At 42.8% G+C, this 19,650-nt stretch overlaps 2 long non-coding RNA genes across 3 annotated transcripts in view; one reads left to right on the forward strand and one right to left on the reverse strand.

Moving 5' to 3' along the window:
• Positions 1–4,945, reverse strand: part of LOC116848785 — a 113,925-nt gene extending 108,980 nt beyond the window's left edge. The window contains exons 1-4 of one of the 2 annotated variants that reach the window (XR_004379018.1): positions 4,708–4,945; positions 3,932–4,030; positions 3,250–3,351; positions 2,875–2,947 (exon numbers count right to left, since the gene is read on the reverse strand). This is a non-coding gene — a long non-coding RNA (uncharacterized LOC116848785). Of the gene's footprint in view, positions 1–2,528; positions 2,948–3,249; positions 3,352–3,931; positions 4,031–4,707 lie in introns of those variants that run through there. The other variant, XR_004379017.1, reaches the window with a different exon arrangement.
• Positions 4,946–7,694: 2,749 nt separating this feature from the next.
• On the forward strand, positions 7,695–10,680 carry LOC116848782. Its single transcript, XR_004379016.1, has 5 exons — positions 7,695–7,933; positions 8,004–8,296; positions 8,980–9,214; positions 9,675–9,763; positions 10,605–10,680. It is a non-coding gene; the product is annotated as an uncharacterized LOC116848782 (long non-coding RNA).
• The last annotated feature ends 8,970 nt before the right edge of the window (positions 10,681–19,650 follow it).

Here is a 19,650-nt window from a genome sequence, read left to right on the forward strand (position 1 = left end):
GAACACATCGTTCTGACTCTGTGATTCCCTACGCGTCTCTTTATCATTCGCTCAAGTTGAACTATTTGATTTTTCGTCAAGAACGCACAAAGTGAGAAAGTTTCACGGATCGATTTTTCACGACGTATTTTCCGCGAATGCTACATGAAAAAAGAAGTTTGGTTGAATTTAAGGAAATTTCTAGTGAAATATGAACGTGCCAGAAAATTCCGATTAAAGTCACCAGAATTGTGTTCAAATCGACAATATTCCTGATAACATCAGCCGGCATTTTCTAGTTTTCAGCCGGCATTTTCATATTTCACGGGAAATTGGCTAATTCGACCAAACCTTTCTTTTTCGATGTAGGTTAGTTCAAAGTGGACAAACGTTACAATCGTACTCAACCTATGCTAACGTTTTATATACAAAAAAAGATTGCCCAAGATAATAATTGGGACGATATCTAGAAGTTCGGGGAGACCGAAATTCTTCACGGATTATAACGGCGCGTCAAATATATTTTCCGTCGTCCCGGAACCCTCGACGGTCGAAAATTGAAGATATCTGAGGAACATCGAACGCGCCGCTGTCAGAAAGGACGCCCGGTAAGTAATAGGTAACATTAACGTACAAGCTACGACAGAGTGGAAGGACTGACATGACGAATAATCGACGACAGTCAGTTTCGACTCGACTTCCGTTATACCCTCGTCTCTACGAGAAAAAAAATGAGTCCTTTTAAATATTTAGACGGTTAAATGCATCGAAACTGTCTTAAGCTGGCAATGTGTTTCCTTAAAATGGGGCACAAACGTCGAGTCATTATCGAGGGACCGAAATGAACAGAGTCGTTAAAAGCCGCGAATGATTAACGAGCGGCGCGGCGTTGAAATTAGACTGCTAAATCGTGCGATTTCGCAATCGTGTGAATAATCATGTGCGATGTCATTTGTAGCATAATAAAGATATATATGAGAAACAGAAGAATATAAAAGATATCAGAAAAACATTACGAAACGTTGCAATATATAAGAAAAAATACGAAAAATATATCGGAGACGTATCAGCAATATGACACATCTAAAATATTATACAAATGTAAATAATATAAAAAAAATATATATATACATATACATATAGGTTTCACGGAACTACCCGAGTTGAAATTATAATTCTACATTCACGCATTGGCTGCGGCACTGATTTCTATTGATAAAATCAATTAAACTGATCAAAACTCAATTAAAGTTTGAAAATCAAAGATACGATATAATAGTACCAGTCACTGATGATTTCCATGATCAACGTGTTAAAGTGTATTTGTATAACTATGAGTAAAATGTAATACAATAATAAACTTTCTTGTTTTATAATCTCTTCTTTTAAAAAATTCGAAAGGAGCGAAAAAGTAAGAATTGAGAGTACAAAACTAAGAGTGTAAATATGTAGTTTATTTGTTTCGCGCGAATGATAATATATTGTCGAAAGATGTAGTTCCGCCAGACTTAATTATCGAAATAAACAAGCCGTCATATCGAATGTATTAATAATTTCAACTGAAGTAATATTATGCTTGGTGTGTGTATGAAAAATTAAAAATTGATGACCGTGATAATTGCGAAATTTATAAACGTGAATAAATTAAGTGTAATTCACGTGTAGCAATTCCACGTGGTATTCACGTGCGGTATTTCCGCACGATAATGCCGCACATTAATTGGTGCGGTGGTATGCAGTGGCGCAACTCTGATGCGCATTCTTACACTGCTCAAAACAATAAAGAAATCGCATTAAATGAACATCTATTGAGAAATTCTACGTATTCAATCATAAATAATAAAAACGGAAACACTAATATAAATTCTAAAACTTTACAGTCTAAAGAAGTATACAGGGTGTCTCACACTCTCCTCCGGGAATTTTGTGGGAACGTAGAACAGGTTGCGGTGAACATAAAAATCCTATACTGTTTTGCGATATTCGCAATAATTATTGAGATATTAATTGTAGAAAATTTGTGAATGATCATGCAGAATATGGTAAATGAGTTATAGTAGCGACGACTGCCCTCGTGTACTTATATTTTAGGTCAAATTAAACAAAAAAGTCCTCTACCATTTTGCAAATAATCACATAAATTTTTAATTATTAATTAAAGAAAATGAGTGCATTATCATGCAAAATCGTGCAATAATCTTCTTTAATTTATAATTAAAAATCTATGCGATTATTTGGAAAATGATAGAGGATTTTTTTGTTCAATTTGACCTAAAGTATAAGTACACGACGGCAGTCGTCGCTACTATAACTCATTTACCATATTCTGTATGATTATCCACAAATTTTCTACAATTAATATTTCGATAATTATTGCGAATATCGCAAAACGGTAGAGGACTTTTATGTTCACCGTAACCTGTTCTACGTTCCCACAGAATGCCCGAAGGAGAGTGTAAGACACCCTGTATATATTTATAATTGTATATATTTTTAATTTTATGTAATATATGTGGACAATTAAGAAAATAATTTCCTTATTATTGCGAGCAGTTTATCATTGATGGGGACGACACAAACATGCAAAAAATATACAAACTATTGTAAAACGTACTGACTTTCATGAGATTTTTCATTTGTTAACTAAAATATTTCACCTATCACCTTTGTCATTGGAAAGATGGAATTTGAAGAATTTCTTTCTTTTTTTGTTGTACTTTTATAATTTCTCAAACTTTATATAATCTCTCATGATTGAGGAGTATTGAGATTAAATAACAGCTAATAGAAAAAAATGCTGAAGATATTACAAAAATTTAAAAAGAACAAAATAGAATACATAGGATCTCTCAGATCCAACCTTTCCTTTTCATTTTTTACTTTTCTGTTACTTACAAGTACCCATTTTCTAGTTCAGCCTTGGACACAAACGTCGAGTCATTAGGGCTGGACATATCCCATTACAGATCTGGAATAAAAAATATAATTTTACTGATTAGTTATCAGGATTGACAATTTTATGAGAAAAATGCACACTGATATCATATGAACCCAGATAGCACAGAGTACATTTCAATTGTCAAAATACACCGTATAGCACCGAGTGAAAAAAGATTAATTGTGTTAGTTCAATATAGAATTCAGTGTAACGAACAACTGCGCGATTTAAATGGATCTACATCTCACAATTTAAATCATCTGAACGGCTTCGCCTAGATTTTTCCCCGTCAATGGTAATACGAGAAAATGTACATGTCGGTGTAAACTTACTGTCGACGTGACGATGCTTTAACTCAGTCGATTACTTCGATTTGCATTCATTGAAACTGCATCTGCATCCGATGTGATCATCCACAAATTCCGTTAGCACATCTAAAAGAGAATTGTTTTAATTAGTCCCAGTGGTAGAGAAAGAAGTAAGATAAAAGTACCAATTCCCGGACAAATATCTAATACTGGACATGCTTATTGTTTTGAATACGAATAAAAATAATTAAACTTTCAAAACATAGAAAATGTATGTATATACTCAATACTTGTATGCATATTTTATGATGCAAGTAAGTTTAAATATTTATATTTTTAAAGATCAAAACAATAAGAATGTCCAGGATTAGGTATATTGCTACTTTTACTTTAAGGTCAGGTGAGAAGTTTTAAATGTATTTCTCTTTCAATTTCTGTGATATGAACGAAGCGTAATAGTTATCTATCACAACATTCTGACTATTCACAAAGATCGTGACAAACCGATCGCGCACGCGAAATATTGTAAAAAGCTCGCAAGTCATTCATCGCGTTTGTATGCACATTCACGAAAGTACGGTTAACGAAGCATCATGTAACCAGTCTGTGTATCCCTACAATATGTCTGCGCATTTTTTTCGAAAAACATAAAGCAGCTTACTCATATAAAAAACAGAGAGAGAGAGAGAGAAAGAGAGAAACAAACCTTGAAACGCGAATTAGATTTTTCTGTTAACGCAGAACTGCTTTCGTCGAAACTGCAGTCGTGTCTGATGTAAGAGAGCTTTAAACCTTGCTGGAAGATCTAGATCGAAAGATAATTGTCCTAATTAGTTAAAACAGAAGAGAGACATAAGATTGAGTTTCCAGTGAGAAATTATTCGTCGATTGATGTCGATTTGATATCATTTCGACATCGATTGACGAGTCATTTCTCACTGATTTGGTTTGTCGGTTCGGATAGATAGACAAATTTCAAATGTATATCTCTTTCAATTGCGATACGAACGGGGCGTTACCTGTTATAATCCATAATATTATTGATTATTTGCTAAGATCACGATAAACCGATCGTGTACGCGAAATACTGTAAATTGCCGTATTTTAACTTGACTCGAGAAACTCGCAAGTAACTAATCGCGTTTACGCGCGCATTCACGATAATACGAAAGTACGGTCGCGCGGAGCGCCATGTGATACGTCCTTGCCTGTGCACTTCTTTCAATTGCGATACGAACAGAACATTACCATCCGCAATATCCTTGATTATTTGCTAAAATCACGATAAACCGATCGTGCACACGAAATCCCGTAGATTGTCGTACATGTACTTTAACCCGACTCGAGAAATTCACAAGTAACTAATCGCGTTTACGCGCGCATCCACGAAAATGTGAAAGTACGGTCGCGCGGAGCGCCATGTGATACGTCCTTGCCTGTGTACCTCTTTCAATTACGATACGAATAAGGCACGATAGTTACCTTCTGCACTTCTGGATGTTCCTGGCTGTTCACAAGGATGTCAGCACGACGAGCGTGTACACGGAGTACCGAAATTCCTATTGTATGTACTGCAATTCTCCCCAAAATCGTACGTCTCGTGTCACGACGTGTTCACCCCCGCGTCTCTCATTCTAATGGCGTCCTCGGCGAATGCAGTGACAGTCAACTGTGTTATTTAGAAGGTCGCGATCGCGGAATATCGAAATTCGTTTCACACGAGCTTCAGTGTTTCCCAGATAGATCGCGCGCCTCGCGTCGCGACGTTTCGTCTCACCGCCTACAGCGATACTAGAGCGCCTGTGTACACGAAATTCTAGAATACGTACCGTATCCACTCGAATTCTCTCCATAAAAATCGCTGGCGATATGTTCGTCTTCGCGTCTCTCACTCTAATGGCGTACTCGGCGTACAGAGTGACACTCGCCCGTGTTGAGGTTTGGAAAGTCGCGATCGTGCACGCGGAATGCCGAAATTCGTCTCACATGAGCTTCAATGTTTTTTACACAGATCGCGCGCCTCGCGTCGTGACGTATTAGTTGCATTGGCATTACGACAGTAGTAGCGGAACGACTGTGTGTGCGAAATGCCGAAGTAGGTATTGTATCCACTCGAATTCTCCTCGTAAAAATCGCAAGCCTCACATCGCAACGAATTCGTCTCACCATCCACAACGATGCCAGCGAGCAACAGTATTCACGAAATTCCAAAGTACGTATCATGTATGACATGTCGTTTCGTCGTTTATCTCTAATGGTACATGCGTTTGACTATGTTGGTACTTTGCAGATAAACTTTATCCTAAGTGAATTTCGAGATTAGTCTATCACGCGCTTGGATTCTTCCTAGAGGAGTCGCACAATGTTCCCGACGACGACCACGACGATCACGGGCGAACCGAACGCGCACGCGAAATACCGTAATTTGCCCCGCACGTACTATAACCTGACTTGCACAAATCGCTAACAAGACGTCGTGTTTGCTCACACGTTTACGTCTGTCGATCGCTTGAAACGCCACTTGCGACCGTTCTTGTTTGTACACTCCTGTAATATATCTGTCTCATTTCTTTCAGTATCTGCATACATGAAAAAGAGAAAACGAATATTAAGACGCAAGATATCTTCGTTAATACCGCTGCTGCATTTGTCGAGGCTGCAATGTATTCGCCAGAAAAAGTCCCGGTTTAACCGCCGTCACGATAAAACGTGTTCGAACAAATTCGGACCTTGTGATTTTTGGAACTTGCCAAAGCCTTATTATATTCATTACACGAGATAACAGTTGAAACCTTACATATTGAAGAAATGAAAATTGGAGATTGGACTTATGTTTGGAAAGCCTGTAACCATAAAATAGAGAGAAAGAAAGAGAGATAGAGAGAGAGAGAGAGAGAGAGAGAGAGAGAGAGAGAGTTTGCCGGAAGACATAGATTGCGAGATATTTACTCCAATTAGTCATAACGGTGGAGAAGAGAAAAAGGTAACTTGCACGGTTTGAACGGGATGTGAAGTTTGAAACAAATATCTCCCTTAATATAAGTGGATATTTTAATGATAAAATTAATTGACAGAATTTTTATTATTGATCTAATGGAGCTCGCGGCTACGTGATGAGAGACTGAGTATTGTCGAGAATGCAGACTTTGTGAATTAGTATGCTGCACCGGAAGATCCGGAGAATCGCCAAAGCAAGATCGACTCGAAGGTAAGTTTACAAGATATTCTGTAGTCTCATGTTGAACTTTTTGTGATCAAAGATCACTAACATATGATTGTCAGGATAAAAAGATTGTTGGATTACGATCACAATGAGTTAATACGTTCTCAAATAGCAGAGAATTCCAAAAGAATTCAGTCGTATGTCACTACTTCTGAGTTCATTTTTAGATGCAAAAAGAATTTACTGAACTGAACTCTGAAGAATCTTTTTGCATCTGAAAATGAACACAGATGTGGTCACATATGACTGAACTCTTTTAGAATTCTCTGTGCTATCTGGGAACATATTAATTCATTGTGATTGTAATTTAACAACTTTTATCATATATCAGTGATTTTTTATCACAAAGAGTTCAACATGAGGCTACAGAATATCTTGTGAACTCACCATCGACCTTGCTCTACCCGATCTTCTAGTGCATCCTAATTCACAAAGTCTACATCCTCGACAACTCTCGGTCTCTCATTGCGTAGCCACAAGCTCCATTAGATCTATAATAAAAATTCTGTTTTAATTAACTTTATCAGTAAAACATTCATATTGAGGGAGATATTTATTTCAAACTTCACGTCCAGTTCAAACCGTGCAAATTACTTTTTTCTCTTCTCCACCGCTACGACTAATCGGAATAAATATCTATGTCTTCTGGCGAATATAATGCAGTCTCGACGAATGCATCAGCGGTATTAACGAAGATATCTTACGTCTTAATATTCGTTTTCCCTTTTTATGCATGCAGACGCTGAAAGAAATAAGACATATATTACAAGAGTGTACAAACAAGAACGGGCGCAAGTGGCGTTTCAAGCGATCGACAGACGTAAACGTGTGAGCAAACACGACGTCTTGTTAGCGATTTGTGCAAGTCAGGTTATAGTACGTGCGGGACAAATTACGGTATTTCGCGTGCGCGTTCGGCTCGCCCGTGATCGTCGTGGTCGTCGTCGGGAACATTGTGCGACTCCTCTAGGAAGAATCCAAGCGCGTGATAGACTAATCTCGAAATTCACTTAGGATAAAGTTTATCTGCAAAGTACCAACATAGTCAAACGCACGTACCATTAGAGATAAACGACGAAACGAAATGTCATACATGATACGTAATTTGAAATTTCGTGAACACTGGCTCGCTGGCATCGTTGTGGATGGTGAGACGAATTCGTTGCGATGTGAGGCCTGCGATTTTTACGGGGAGAATTCGAGTGGATACAATACCTATTTCGGAATTTCGCGCACACAGTCGCTCCGCCACCAATGCCGTGATGCCAATGCAACTAAAACGTCACGACACGAGGCGCGCGATCTGTGTGGAAAACATTGAAGCTCGTGTGAGAGGAATTTCGGCACTCCGCGTGCACGATTGCGACTTTCCAAACATCAACACGGCCAAGTGTCACTCTGTACGCCGAGTACGCCATCAGAGTGAGAAACGCGAATACGAATATATCGCCTGCGATTTTTATGGAGAGAATTCGAGTGGATACGGTACGTATTCTGGAATTTCGTGTACACACTCGAGTTGCTCGCTACTAGTTGCTCGCTAGTATCGTTGTAGGCGGTGAGACGAATATGTCGCGACACGAGGCGCGCGATCTATCCGGAAAACACTGAAGCTCGTGTGAAACGAATTTCGATACTCCGCGATCTTCTAAATATCAACACAGCCGAGTGTCACTGCATACATGTCGAGGACGCCATTAGAGTAAGAGACGCGGGGGTGAACACAACAGAAGACGTACGATTTTTGGGAGAATTGCAGTACATGCAACAGGAATTTCGGTACTTCGTGTACACGCTCGTCTTGCTGGCATCGTTGTGAACAGCCAGAAGTATCCACAAGTGCGAAAGGTAATTATCGTGCCTTATTCGTACTGTAATTGAAAGAGATGCGCAGGCAAGGACGTATCACATGGGCGCTCCGCGCGACCGTACATTGGTATTTTTGTAAATGCATGCATAAACGCGATTAATTGTGAGTTTCTTGAGTCGGGGTAAAGTATGTCAATTTACGGTATTTCGCGTGCACGATCGGTTTATCGTTTAGCAAATAATGAAGGATATTGCGGATTGTAACAAATAATGCGCCGCGTTCGTATCGTAATTAAAAGAGGTGCACAGGCAAGAACGTATCACATGGCGCTCCGCGCGACCGTACTTTCGTATCATCGTGAATGCGCGCGTAAACGCGATTAGTTACTTGCGAGTTTCTCGAGTCAAGTTAAAATACGGCAATTTACGGTATTTCGCGTAGATCGGTTTATCGTGATCTTAGAAAATAATAAAGAATATTGTGGATTGTACCAAGTAACGCGCCTCGTTCGTATTGTAATTGAAAGAGGTGCACAGGCAAGAACGTATCACATGGCGCTTCGCGCGACCGTACTTTCATATTTTCGTAGATGCGCGCGTAACCACGATTAGTTACTTGTGAGTTTTTTAATTCGGGTTAAAATACGATAATTTACAGTATTTCGCGTAGATCGATTTATCGTGATCTTACAAATAATTAAGAATATTGCGGATTGTAACAGGTAACTGTCACGCCCCGTTTGTATCGCAATTGAAGGAGACACGCATTTGAAATCTCGGATATTGCGGATTGTAACGTCATTAGAGTGAAAGACTCGAGGACGAACACATCGTGACACGAGACACACGATTTTTGGAAGAATTGCAGTACATGCGATAGGAATTTCGATACTCCACGTACACGCTCGTCTTGCTAACATCGTTATGAGCAGCCAGGAACATCCTGAAGTGCGGAAGGTAACTATCATGCCTTATTCGTATCGCAATTGAAAGAGGTACACAGACAAAGATGTGTCACATGGCGCTCCGCGCGCCCGTACTTTCGTAAATGCGCGCGTAAATGCGATTAGTTACTTGTGAGTTTCTCGAGTTGGATTAAATACGACAATTTACGATATTTCGCGTACACGACCGGTTTATTGTGATCTTAACAAATAATCAAGGATATTGCGGATAACGCTCCGTTCGTATCGCAATTAAAAGAGATATGCATTTGAAATTACTCTATCCATCCGAACCGACGAAGCAACTCATTGAGAAATGACTCGTCAATCGACGTCGAAACGATGTCAAATCGGTATCGAAAAGTTCAAATCGACATTGATCGACGTATCATTTCTCACTGGGAACTCCAACTTTATGTATCTCTCTTGTTTTAACTAATTAGGACAATTATCTCTCAATTTAAATCTTCCAGCAGAATTTAAGGCTCATGACATCAGACACAACCGCTGTTTCGACGAATGCAGTTCTGCGTTAACAAAGAAGTCTACTTCACGTCTCAAGGTTTTTTTCTCTCTTTCTCTTCCTCTCTGTTTTTTATATGAGTAAGCTGTTCTGTTTTTTGAAAAGAATTCGCTAACATATTGTAAGGATACACAGACCGGTTATATGGCGCTTTGTGCGACCGTACACTGTAAAAAATCTTGCGTACACAGTACGTAAACAAATGTACCAAAAAGTCCACTTATATTTTGTGTCGAAAATAACTCATTCATATGTTTATTCGTGTGTTATTTATATTATGTACTAATCTATACATAATATAAATAACACACGAATGAATATATGTATAAGTTATTTTCGACACAAAATATAAGTGGACTTTTTGGAACATTTGTTTACGTACTGTGTATGCAAGATTTTTTACAATATACTTTCGTGAACGTGCACACAAACGCGATGAGTGACTTGCGAGCTTTTCAAGTTAAAGTACATGCAAAATAAATTATAATATTCGCGTGCGCGATCAATTTATCGTAATCTTTGTGAATAATCAGAATATTGTGATAGATAACTATTACGCTTCGTTTATATCACAGTTGAAAGAAAAATACGTTTGAAACTTCTCACCTGACCTTAAAGTAAAAGTAGCAATATACTTATCTAATCCTGGACATTCTTATTGTTTTGATCTTTAAAAATATAAATATTTAAACTTACTTGCTACATAAAATATGGATACAAGTATTGAGTATATACATACATTTTCTATGTTTTGAAACTTTAATTATTTGTATTTAAAACAATAAGAATGTCCAGGATTAGGTATGTGTCCGGGAATTGGTACTTTTATCTTACCTCTCTCTCTACCACAGCGACTAATTAAGACAATTATCTCTTTCAGGTATGCTAACGGAATTTGTGGATGATCACATCGGATGCAGATGCAGTTTCAACGAATGCAAATCGAAGTAATCGACTGAGGTAAAACATCGTTGCGTCGCCAGTAAGTTTACACAAACATGTTGTACATTTCCTCGCATAACCATTGGGGGAAAATCGAGGCGAAGCCGTTCAGGTGATTCAAATTACGAGATGTAGATCCATTCAAATCGCGCAGTTATTCATTACACTGAATTTCATATTGAACTAACACAGTTAATCTTTTTTCTCTCGGTGCTATACGATATATCTGACACTGGAAATGTACTCGCAAATCACAGAGACTCATGATATAATTTCTCTCTTCCTGCCGTGCGGAAACAACACTCAATAACTCATACATAGTAATATTCGTACGCAATGTTGACATTAATATTTGCACGCAGTCGTGATTTAATCACGGAGATTGCCCTTTCGATGTTCGGCTGAATTATGTCGCGTTGTCGCGTCGATTTTCCCGTCGAGTTGACTCTTGAAATTATGAGCTTGTGCTCATTCTCGAATCTCGAGGTTAAACGCCGAAATCGATCGCGTTTCGGCGATCGCGGCAATGTATGGAAATTCATTCGCCGCTCGTCGGTGACTAATAATATAACCGAAGTACAGCGGCCGACCGATCAGGGACCCGGCCTCCTCGAGCTGGGCCTCGGCGAGCGGTCGGCGGGGCCCAATACGTCCCTGTCAGATTAGAATCGCGGTACTTGACAGACTCGCGCTTCTGTCTGTCCGTACGTCGGCGGCGATGCCTCTTTGGGCCCGGGGGTCAAACCGCGGATCCCCAGAGATCCATAAAGACGATCGTTCCTACTCCTTTGTCCCGGAATCTTTACAAATGAGATACAACCGACGGAGGAAAGCGAAGGCACGCGATGGGGGAGAGGGGGAGGGGTACATACAGGCATTAACCCCGGCCGACCCGTTCGGCATCTCCACGAGGAGTCGTGTATATCTTTTCGTGAACCAGACAGGCGTGCAGCAAAGAGGAGAGACTCTTTCTTTCTCTCTCACACATCCCCCCTCCCTCCCCCCGCAGTTTCTCGAATTATGCATCCGTCTCCATGAAACTTCGGCCGACTGATTCGTTCGACGGCGGTCACGATACACCTCGTGCATATTCGACGAGGTGAGATTAGTCGCAGATAAAGAATCCGCGCGCTTTCGGCGCTCGCGACGTTCTCCCGCTCGGAAATATTTCAAATCGGCCGTTCGGCTCTTAACGCGATCTACACCCGATCGCCCGGTCGATTTCACAAGCACGAACTGCAACAGCCGCGTGAATGGAAGGGGTGGGTGAGCGCATTACGATAAGAGAACGCGTTATCAATCGACACGCTGTGCAACGGCAGCCGGCAGCTCGGCATTCTTCTCGACGCGTTCTTAGCGTGGCACCGATATATCCGCGCGCCGTTCTCGCGCGCGCGGCCGCCCTCTCGAACCTGCGATCCTATCTCCGCGGCGTGATTCCTTTCCCCGGGCGTTACGCCTCACCTGGCCGGACAGCGCGGCGCGGCGCTCGCGCTCGGCGATGCGGGATTAAGAGGAGGATAATAATTCGTGGCGGCCGCGGCCGTGAGAGAAGATCGAGCGACTGAGATCTCTGAGGATGATCGTCGTCGGAGAGAACGGGACATTAGTCGTACGGTAGCCGATGCCGATGGATACGCACTCGCTGTCGGTGGGTCGGTCGGACTGAGCGACTGCGGAGAGAGGAAAAGAGGGAGGGGGGAGGGGAGAAAGAGAAAGAGAACTCCGACGTGGAAAGCACTGTCGTAAGAGATCTGATGCTGACGGGTATTAAAATTAATGGTCAGCCGTGCACGCTGACGTGTCACCTTATACCTCCATGCGTCATTTTGATTGACCAATAAATTATCTCCTCGGAAGGTTTCGCGCGCGGTCAACGCCGACCTTCCCGTCCGCGGCGTTTCTCTGCGCCACCGCCCTTTCCAGAAAATCCGCGATTTTTTCTCGGTTCAATCGTTTTTTGAGAATCGATAACGAAACGAATACCTCGTGATGCAGGGACGATGACGCAGAACGCGACTAATGCACTTGACAAAGAAAACCACGTAATTTTATTTTGAACGATAGTGTCGATATCTTTTGATACTTTGAGAAAAGAGAGTAATAATTCGAACAGTGCGACTGCACAGACGAAATAATTATATGCACGCAAAAAAAATTTCGGTTGGTACAACCAAATAAGAACAACTGAAAATTAGGTGATCAGAAACGATATCTCTGTTATGAAAACTAATATTTCTGTTGTCGCAACCGAAAATATTCGTCTGAACATTCAACGATATTAAAATTTGGTTGAAACAACTGAGAACAATTGACTATACAGAAGCCTCGTAAAGGAATTTTTCTGTTCCTACAGCCGAGTTTCCGTCTGATCCCTGAGCAACTGAAAATTCGGTTGCACCAACAGAATTGTTTTTTCCGTGTGCGACGACTAATCGTGCGTTAGATCATGGTATAATAAATGACTGCCTAAGTCGAAATTTTAGTCCCACTTTCCACCTGGATTCTTTCCAATATATATAAGTATATGTATATCAATGTATGTTTAATGCACATGGAAATTCTAGTACTAAATGACAGAAAATGCACAAAATACCACTTGTATATCCTAAAAAGAACCTCTCATCCATAGTTAGCGGATTAAATACGATTAAAAGAGATTGATATAGACTTCAGAATATCAAAATAAGCGTTAGACGAAACACAGGTGAAAAGTAGGATCAAAAATTCAAGTTGGCTGGTTGCTGTTGCGTTAAAAATATCTCACGATTCTCTGTCTCGATACTCCAGTCTAGACTGCTTTAACGCGCGATTCCAGACGCGCGTACGGCAATAATAACGAACTCTCTGTCTCGCGGATTTCCCCGAAAGAGGCCCCGGGCAGGCTTTAATGGCTCAATCCGCATGTTCCGACAACTCGATGTGTGGGCCAACCGTCGGGGCTCCCTCCGAAATTTTCTTCTGGCTCGAGTCCCCGCGGAAGACGCGCGCGTTACTACCCGGGCACTGACAGGACAAAACTTGCGCGTTGCCCTGTTTTTAGGGCGCACGAGAGGGCCAAATGACCGGGACGCGTCGCTCTCATGCATGAATGCAACGTCAGCTGCCATCCCGGCAGATATGGCGAATTCTTCATTAACCGTGCAGAACATTACGGGAAACACGCGACGGGCACGAGGGAACGGCTCGCGCAAAACCGTCGATGTAGAACCCATATTTCGTCCTTGGAACGACGATACACTTGTGTACGAGAAAGCTTTTTAGAGCGTAAGACAGTAGGCGACGTAAAATGTTACATACGTCAAAGAGAGCGCAGAAAAATAATTTTTCTTATAAGATCGTTATCGCACGTTAATGTACTTGTGCAAATAACACTATTTAATCGTGGCAGTTTCCGTGAATATATCTTAAGCTTCGATATATTATCAGAATCCACTGGGTCCAAATTAATTATTAAGCTTTTTTTTTTGAACACAGTTCCAAGTTGTAAAATTAATATTTCATGATTTTTAGTTTTTTTCTACACGGAAAGAATTTTACAGTAAAAATTATTGTAGGATCTTATAACCGAGGAATAGATCGACATTCCCTGCAGTAATTTATTATCCTCTCACTTCATGTGTGCCATTTATATTTCAGGAACTGAAATGTGCTATTATAAAATTTGCCATGTTCCTAGAGAGATTTATTATGTTCCTCAGCAAAATAGATCTTACTGACAGTCCATTCCTACACTAGAAATGTACAATAAATTTGAAAAGAATTTATATGAAAAAAAAGAAAAAGATTATAATGTTCTATCCGTGTGGAGATCTTTCAAGTAACGAAAAAATCTACTTATTCTTTGATTCGAAAAATAAATTGACCCTTTTAATTTAATTAATATCACGATGATACGTCAAAGTATAATACTGACTTCAGGTGAATAATTTTCGAACATATCTAATGTGTCATTCACCTCAACGAGTAGTTACGCGGTATCCCTCCGCACCCCATCGGCCACTCGCATCGCTGCTCACTCGACCATGATGCGCCCGACATAACTTAGATAACTTGAACCGTTCGTTCTTGCCAGAATTTATTATTCGAATTTTAACGGGGGAATTCACGTTACCGGTTGCCCGGTTTAATCGCAACCCAATACGGTGTACGCGCGAGAGACGGAAAGTCCGTAAGACGATATCGTATTGCTATTGATCCGATCCGGATAAGAGATCGACCTTAAGGGGAATTAAGTGAGAGGGCCCCACGACGTCGGGATATAGCTTATGACACTCTCCGAGTCGCGGAGAATCATGGGGCTCGATGGGTCCGGCGATCCGTATTTAATTTCGTAGTGTCATGTCCAGCTTAACGCATCCGCGCCTCCGAACAAGTCCGAGCTCCAAACACATCTGCCTCCAAACTCCCTTATACGTCACAGCTCTATCTAGTAACGGATCCGGCGCGTTATAGAATCCCACTTCGGCGAGCCCCGTGAAACTGTTATTCTCGAATTAAAAGGAGCTAACCGAGACGTGACATTCCCGTTAATGGGAACGGTAATAATTTTCTACGGTGCGAACGATGCACATATTTTATAAGTGTATCTTGATGCAATATGAAATTCTTGGTTCTCCCCACCTCTTGTAATGATCTATCTTGCTTTCAATCGAGCTCTAAAGTGAACCTCTGCCTTCCGTCTGTCATGAGGATAAGAAAAGCGAGTTTCAGATTTCATTGCTCTATGCGTGTAACACGCTACTCGCTGTTCCACGCAAGCGGATTAGGAAGATTTTCTATGTTTCTCCCGTATTTTTAAAATAATTTTCGAGTATGTACAGAGACGTGTACATGAGAGCAAAAATGAGAAGATGGCGTTGCATCGCGCGGTGAATTCTGATCGTTGTGTCGCGCACGCGTTATCGCGTTTCCGCCAACGATTTCTCGGTTATCAAGAGTGTGCGAACTTATAAAGAATTTCTTATTAAAGTTCGATGGGACGCGCGCGATGCCCTCGCTGAAAATTCAGTTATGACAGTCGGGAACGACGACGACGACGACGACGAGGAATTCCCAAACGATCGTAGTAGCCAATAGGTGGATGAGTCACCACCTTCGGATCGGAGCGTAGAAGGTAAAGAGTCGCGGCGAGCAGCAGGGGAGAAAGGGTTAAAGAGAGCAAAAAGAAGGAAACGAGCAGCCGAAGAGAACCTCTAAGTGGAGGGGACACCACCGCTGAAGGAGTGGTGGTATCACGGTGGAAAGAGTGGAAAGAGAGAGGTGGGACCGGAGACTCGGGACCACACACGACGCTCCACGCGTCTGCGACTCGGTTACATTGCTTAATTGTAAACGGCTCAGTGGCTCTCATCCGGCGGTCGCTTTCGCCCCGTCTAACCGACTAACCGCAGCCCCGATATCTTCCACGTTAATCTTCCGAATTGAGAGGGGAAAAAAGGGGGAGAAAAAGTTAACGAAGCGCACGTTGCAGTTCCGATCCGCGCCGAGGGATACGGTTTCTTGCCGGGCCGAGTGTGCGCGGTGTGGACGTTATGTATTCGTGTCGATTTAATGAGCGAGAAGTAATCAGGACTCAATCGGAGAGTAATCGCACGCGGAGGAGGTGTCGAACATCACGTTGTAGCGAAGCGCGATACGCGGCCGGAGTTATCGCGACGCAAAAGTCGACGGAAGCGCTCGCTTTTGGGGTCACGCAGACGAGGGTGCAGCGGACACGTTCTTATCAGTGACATGGTTAATTCTATCGATTGTTCAGCCTGTCGGTTTCAAACCTAATTAAAGCCAAGCTCTCGACAAGCTCTCGCTCCTTTCCTCCTTCCTCCCGTTGTTGTCTAGCTTCCGCCGCCGGTTGACTCTCTGTTCCCCTCGCTCGCGGCATTCCTCAAACGTTGCCCCCCTTCACGAATATCCCGTGTCCTCCTAATAGGCTTACATAATTCCACCGTCAGAAAAATAAGTCTATTGGTTTTCCTGAATTTTACTCGCACGTGACGTCATGCTTTGAGACTTACTCTCGAATTGAATGGAATCTTTGCATTCCAAAGGAGAGAAGACCGTCGCTCTATCTCACCGTATTTTGTATGCGCGTGTCTAACAGTAAGAGAGGAAATATCCGAAAAATGAAAAATATTTATTCGACGCGGGGGCACTATTAACATATTAACCGAAATTCAAATTCTTTCATTCAAACAAAAGAAACAATTGCTTTTGTGAGAAGCGACGATTTTACACTGAGAAAAAGTACTTGAAAATTTATTTTGTGGGATATAGAAGTTCTTATTTCTGCGAAATAAAGCTTATTTCTGTGAATAAATTTTATAGTTCGCAAATAAACTCTCAGATATTATTTGCTCAGTGTATATATTTCCTCATTTGAAAGAAACTTTTTCTCAATGCGAAAATATGTATATCAGTGCAAATACTTATTTTCCACATACTTTTTCTCTCACAGAATGTATGTAATAGCTACGCATTTTGAAACACAATTAAAAAGTCCGAACAAAGATACAAGATCTTTCGAATCTATTCGTGTAGCGTGGCGAACGGCGCATTGTTCGTGTGGCAATGGAATCGAAATCGATGCGGGACCCTTTCCGCCCGGCTCCCTCTCTCTACTCGTACGAAATCAGATGAATGTCGGTGGAGCGATCTCGCGAGGGTTTCACAATATTCTTCCTAATAGTCCGTAATAGATCGGCATAATCGAGCGCATCGCTCGAGCGGGCCGCAGGCGCGCAATCGTAGGAAAGGCCAGAGTCACTCGGGAATCGTTAGCAGGGAGTAGTCCGTTGACCGCGTCGTAGCGGGCCCCGCGGCGATGTCGGGGTCGCGATAATGATGCGACAAAATCGCGCCGCGGGCTGGTCCAGCGGGGGGAGCACGCGTCCTTGCCGCGCCCTTCGTCCTTCTGTATATCACCTGAATTCGCGGGTGGCCCGCGCGCCCCACACGTGGAACCGAGCGGACGGGACCGACCGGTCGGTCGAGAGAGACGAGAAAATGATTAGGAATTACAATGCGTAACAATGCGCCGCATTGTTCGGGATAGACTCGTCAGGAGACGCGGCGGAGCCGCGCGATTACACACCGCGGACGCGAACACAGTTATGCACAGGTGCGTTAAATACAAGACGACCGGATTACATGTCCGTCGTCGGACATTCGCGGAATATCGCCGCACTCCGTAATCACGTGAACGATACCTGCGTTTCGAGGAAAGAGAGAGAGAGAAAAACGAACGATCGCGTGAGCAATACCACGCAATATTGTCGAGAGTCGCTGTTTCCGCGTTATGCATGAATTACTTAACGGAGGAGGAACATTGTCGAGGGAGACGCGCTCGTACGCGACGCGTAGTCTTACCATCATTAACCGTACTCGATATTTACCTCAATCTCGGAAATGGGAATGGATGTATTGGGGTTGACTGACAAGCGACGAGCAGTAAATGAGACGGTGATGACGTTCCCCGAGCGCAGGACGAGAGCCAGGATGAGAGCGCGGCGCAACCCGATATTTACGAAAATTATTTTAAGTAGTTAAGAGGCAACGAAACGGCTGTATTCGCAACACGAGGTCCATGTTTCCTAACGCACGTTCTGGATAATCTCTCTCTTTTCTTTTCGCTGGAGAGCCCGAGAGCTGTCGAGATTAATTGAATCGTTACCTTGGTGGAAAGCGCAAAGGACGTTTTTATGCGCAAGAAAGCGATTTCATCGCCAAAAACTCATTTCATTCTCGCGCACTTACGTGACGTTATAATCGTCATTTTGGATAAACGAGCTTCCCGATTGGGTATTTATCTTGTAATCTTGATCAGATTGATCCCAATCAGTTATCTGTTTAAAAGGTAATGTTACCGTTATCCCAATTATTAATAAGGTCCTTTTTATCAATAATCCTTCATGGAGAAAAATTTTCCTTATTATTGATAATTCTTCACGGAGGAGATGCATTTCTAATCTATTCTATCGACACACGGTGAATTTTCACCTGGGATAAGAAAACGGGCGCATGGCGCGCGGTAGAAGAAAGGCGGTGGTGCAACGAAGAGACAGTTTATAAATTCGTTACAGCGCGTCGGTGATGCGCCGCGCTCTTTACGGCCTCCTGTTTACAGTTCACAATTTTCACCGGCGGGGTGGCGGCGGGGTTAAGTGTCTTCCTCAAGGGGGCAATAAACGGAGGCGGTGATCGTAAACATAGCAGCGCGGCGTACATTTTCACGCGTTTCAAGTGCAGTTAGCGCGATACTTGGCTTTTGTGGCCGGCCTCGCGAACGTGGTCATGGTGTTTAAGCGATACCCACGGTCTCGGGGCTGTATTCGAGTTCCCGGTAACCCGGCGGTTTCCGGCGCGTTAAATTTCACGCTCGGCCCATTCGCGTCTCGGCTCGTTCTGACTTAATGTGACAAAAATTCCCCCGCGCAATTGGAGAGAAAGCAGCCGGGCAGAGGATGACGACTGAGCCGCGACGGCTCCCTCGCGTCGAGTCGCCGACGACGCGGCGCACGTTCGATCGCGACGAATCGCAGTCGATCGACGGCGAGACCCGTTCGACGACGAATAACAACGTCCAGGTAGATAACATAATCGCGTTCACGAGGAGTTGAGAGTGCTGAAAGTTACGAAATACCTTCCGGATGTTGGCGCGAGCCGCTCACAAAAGGCGAGAGAGGCGCCGGCGCCTCCGGTCGAGATGGGGTCGAAGACGAATCGTGGCGGTCGCGAGGAGCGCTGCACCATGCCGTATCGGGTAGCGCGACCGCGGCACCGTCAGGATTCTGATATCAGCCGAATGTCTTCGGGGTGGCTAGTACGGCCGCGTGTGACGGCACCGGGCCACCCATGTAGCCGTTGTTCGCTCGCATCTATCATGGAGCCACCTTCTTTTCCCGGCAGCTTAAGCCCCAATAAAAGCCCCCGGTTCGGCCTGTGTGTCTCCGGATCGAGCAAAAAATCGGCCATTACCTCGCGAGAGA

Source organism: Odontomachus brunneus, unplaced genomic scaffold (genome assembly GCF_010583005.1).
Source record: "Odontomachus brunneus isolate Ranch 3 - 2012 unplaced genomic scaffold, Obru_v1 Obru_scaffold_005, whole genome shotgun sequence".
NCBI lineage: Eukaryota > Metazoa > Arthropoda > Insecta > Hymenoptera > Formicidae > Odontomachus > Odontomachus brunneus.